The sequence below is a fragment of the Haliotis asinina genome, chromosome 8 (assembly GCF_037392515.1).
Source record: "Haliotis asinina isolate JCU_RB_2024 chromosome 8, JCU_Hal_asi_v2, whole genome shotgun sequence".
In the NCBI taxonomy this organism is placed as follows: Eukaryota; Metazoa; Mollusca; class Gastropoda; order Lepetellida; family Haliotidae; genus Haliotis; species Haliotis asinina.
Genome location: NC_090287.1, coordinates 47,435,044 through 47,440,096, shown reverse-complemented (window position 1 = coordinate 47,440,096; position 5,053 = coordinate 47,435,044).

Genomic DNA, 5,053 nt, shown 5'->3' with positions numbered 1-5,053 from the left:
TTGCTGAAGTGTCTGATGGTGAGATACTCCAATTATTTAGTGTTCAATAGCCTAAACCATCATGAAACAAGAAACATGAAGAACGGTCTTCCTTGAATAACAAAATGCCAAGGACTGAGCAGTCTTCCGTTAAAGATCTGGAAGCATTTGATATATATGTCTTTGCCATATACACATGGCAATGAAAAAAATCCAAATTGAAATCTTAAAGAATAGCTCCAAACTGGACAACAAAAACCATTCACTGCAGAGCTCAGTATTAGGAAAAAAGAAATTTACTTGCCACCACATGATTACCTTGATGCCAAAGACTAACATAGGTTGCACCTCCTACTCAACACTTAATTATCTGTCACTTGTAGTTTTGATATTCCATATTCAAAACATCACTACAACAAAATTATTCTAGGTCTGGTATGATAATTTCATATTACTTCATGAAATTTCATCACAAGAAAAAAATCAGTCTGTCTTTCGATCACTGTCAGTGTAATCACTGCTCCAAGAGTTTGGATCATCAGTCTGTTTCCCAGATGAAGTCTGTTTTAACAGTAAAATATGAACATAGACAGTGTGCAAGCAGGTAAAAAGTATGGCCATTAACATGAGGTACATTTTGCAGTTCAGATTGCACTAGTGTAATATCTAAAAGCTGTATGGAACCACGGACTGAGCCACATGACATGATTTTTTTATACAAATATGCACACACGTCAAACAATTTGATCTGAAACATTACCTGCATTATACTAGGCAGAATTAACTCCGAAAGCTCTGCTGTTTGGAGTAACAAAATAATTTCAATTTTGCTCCAAATTCGTGAACAAAAGATGTGTTGTTTAGCTGTTTTAATGTCTAAAATAAATACTGATTCACAAAGACGATGACAGTTGTTTTCTAAGCAGTAATTAATTTTTATGAAATACATTTACTGTACGTTACATTCTCACACTAGCTCTGGTTTCGTTCGTTTCTGCAAAAAGAAAAATGATTTTTTTTCATGACATCTTCAATCATCAAAATTGTATTTCTTGTAACGATATACACAGAAGAATATTCTGTTATTGTTACGACACACTGACAATTTATATGTCTCCCCGTGTCAGAACATTCTTTGAAAAAAATAGACCGCGAAAATCATCGACTTCGGATTTGCTAAACTAAAGATCAACACATCGACGGCTAACTTCAGGAGAAATACTACAACACAAGCAACAAATGACAACTGCTGTTGAACACAACTAACAGTAAATGACTGAGGATGACTGAAGGGTAATTTTGGTGTATAGTATGGATCTTACGGGAATTTGAATCAGTTTAGAAAATGTATCAATGGTCGTTTTCCAACTCGTTCACATTTTACTTCCACGAGTGCCATGCCGTGTACGTGCTTCCGGTTTCATCAAGGGTGGGTACAATTACAAATATTGTGATACCGTTTCATGATCTGCATTATATAGGTATTGAGTCGTTTTCTATGTATATGTGTTCAGATTCTGCTTTTGAAAGCATATTTTCAAACATCCTTCGTATCTTGTCACTTAGAAAGACCGCGAGTTTGGCCACGCCCTTTCGGGTCATCTACGGCTGTCAACTTTGTGAATGTTGGAAAGTTTATCAAACAAAATCAAAATAAAATCGCTAAATCTGGTAACTTCTGTGCAGAGACCATAACATTTACCTATTCACACCGTGTAATTAATTCCAGATAAAATAGTTGGATATGTCAAAAGGATGGCACATTTTCTTCGACATCGCGATACATGTGGAGTTGTTTGTTTACCGCCGTTGCCATGATCGTTTCTGTTCGTCCAATCGATGATATAACATTGAGATTGGTTTTGTTTATATTTATTTGAGCCGAAAGTTACTAATTTTTAGAAAATGGGAAACTTATGAGCTTTCTCTTCGTCAAGGAACAAAAAATATCGACTAAACTATCAAAAAATATTTCATTATGAAGAAAATGTTAGACTGGGTACCACACGGCGTGGTGCGCTGGAAGTCAACAATGGCCGTTATTTTCGACTGCGTGCCGAGAAATTCGGCGATCTCATTTTTAATTCGCGGGCGTTTCGTTTTAAGGTATATAAACGTATTGAACATTACATATTTAAAAAGGTGAGAATTAGCACATTCCATACATAATTCATATGACACGTAAATCCGACTCGTTGAATAATTATTGCAAGTTTTATTTGGAGATGTCATTATCCTGCACTCCTGTCGAATGGGTTCGACGGTAGCATTGAGAGGATTAATTCACGTACTGTAGGCATATTGCAAGATTCATACCTTATGTAAATCATTTCTCTAATAGGTTGTCAGCCGACACGACCGCATACTGCAGTGACTCAGTTATCAATTGATTTCCCATTTAGACATTTGAGTAGTAAAGGGAATAGGCCGGCTCACTGTGGATGTTGCCTCCACTGTGAGCTTGTGTGAAGGGGAGATGGGTTGTGTCATTTTAGGTTTAGTGTTTGAAATGAGGGTCTAGATCTATGTTTTTCATATCAAATACTTATTTGTTTGAACTGGTCCCGTGCCACTATTACTTATACTACTCCTGCCCTTGCGAGAGTCGACCAGCAACTCATTAAAGACTTGAGTAAATCAAGTTGTCACTCAGGGAGGTCAATACACTGAAGAGACTTCAGAATCCATTCGTGAGGGACAGAGTCGTATGCCTTTTTGTAGTCTATCCAGCACATGGAGAGGTTGCGATGATACATTTTAGCTTTTTCCAAAATCATTTTCTGTACAAGAAGCTGATCCTTACACCCCCAACATCCCTTTCTCACCCCTTCTGCTCTCTGTAAATTATGTCATTGGAAGAGCAATAAGATGACACGAGATTTGTCAAACACCCTTTGAATAATTTGTATTGAGTATTTAGACATGTGATAGGGTGGAAGTTTTTGGGATTAGTCAAGTCTCCTTTCATGAGAAGGAGTATTGTGCGACCTTTGCAGAACCATGGAGGAACATCACCTGTGTCCACAAGAGAATTAAAACAGTGAAGTAATGGTGTTTGGACACAGGGAAACAGTTTCCAATACCGGTCTGGAATGCCTTCAGGCCCTGGAGCTGTATTAGATTTGGACTTTTTAATGACACTTTTCTGGCAATCTGGTGAGATGTAACACACAAACGACCTAGTTACTTTCTCATGCATTGCATGGTCATAATCACCGACCCATGGTACCTCCAGGTTACAGTTGCCGGGTACAGACCACAACTGTTTCCAGAACCTTTCATTGGCAGCCATGGGAGGCTGTTTATGATGCTCACCATCGCCACTTAAGGGAATCGACAATTTGGAGCAGGACCTTTTCTTTTGTTGTCTTGTACTGTAATTTTAATTTTCTCCAAATTGCCTTTTGTCGTTTAGACATGGGATTCCCTAATGATCTTAATTTCAGGAACAGCTCTATCCAGGAAATATGTTTTCTTGTTTCTGTTAGTTTTACTTGAAACCGGTTTTTCTTTGGTTTATTGTTCTTAGTATTGAGAGATTGTTCTTTGGAAACTGTGTGAAGTTCCTCCAAGGTTCGAGCGGCAGCATAGACACAACAATTTACTTCATGTAATGAACAGTCCACAGGAAGTTTTAAAGAGATAATTTCACTAAGTAAATCAATTTCATTTTGGGGAAAAGACACGTTTAGTTGTTTAATAGGCCCCCATTTCTCTAAAGGTAAATCACAAATTTCCTCATAAATAGAAGTAAACAAAATACAAACAGGATTTTCGGCAAGGTCTGCAACTGAAGAAGAGGAAGAGTGAGAGTCCAAACTTTCGGGGCCAATTGGCTCTTTCTCAGAAGAGTTTCCATCAGGAAGAGGAAAGAGGTTGACATGAATGTCCATAAGAAGTTTTGGGTCTGCTGCCATTTGAGCATTTTGCTCTAGCAAAGGTTCCTGACGGGCACCAGTTGTGGGTTGAACTGGCTCATGGGGCATAAGATATTTTAGCCGTCGCAGTTGATCTCGTAGATTTTGCTCCGTCAGGTAAGCATACATGGGCATGGCATTGTCCCAAAGCAGCTTAAGCGATTTGCCATTTATGTGTGGATTATCAGGCCATCCAGTCGTCATCGCGCACTCAAGTAGCATGGATTTTAGATGTTGTGACCAAGATATTCTTGGTCGTGTTCTGTGCCTTCCCCTGGGGCAAGTCCCATCTCCAGTGTGACTGGTGTCATTACCAGAGGAAGCCTGACTGGGCTGCGAAGTTGTAAGATGTTTTTCTCCTTGTTTGTCGGTAACCCAGTAAAAAACGGCTTCGGGGTGTCAGCCCTAACTGGGTGATGTACGTTTGGTTAAGGGAATAAAATTCCCCTATCTAGGCCCACCGCGAAGAGGCATACATCATCAGGCCCTTTATTATTATTATTTACAGATTAAGATAGAAATGCAGCAGAGAGGGTTTGGGTGATCCTGGCACAGTCAGGTTGGTCAAGCTCATCATCAGCTCAGGGCCCTCGCCCCCTCTACACACAGCCCAGACAGTGAATGGGACTTCTCCCAGGATACACTGCCTAGTGGAACCCACCAAGAACTTTCCACAGAATATGGAGGCTCCCCAACACTGCAGCCCTCTGCATTACCCAGATTGTCAGAAGGGCTGTGCTCCCGGTGGAGAACCCAGGCACCCTCCTGATCTGCGCCAAGGGATCAGGAGGTACCAAACCAAGGGCACCGCGAACAATGGGGAGCTTGACGACAGTGTACTTGGGATCCAAGCAAGACATTTCAAAGGCTAGGACAGCATATTTATCATGCTTTTCCTGAATCTTGCCAATCACATTGCTGTCAAAAGGGACAGAAAATTCAATGATATAAATAATTTCATTGGTTTTGTCAAAAAGGACAAGATCAGGTTTGTTGGCAGGAATTCGTCTCAGGCTGTATATTGGCCTATTCCAGAGAAACTTAAAAGCATCACTTTCCACAACACCCTGGACATGTTCAGTGTCGTACCATGGATGGACCTCAGAGTCAAAGCCACAGGCATGGTGGAGACGATAATAAAAGCAGTGAGCCATGCC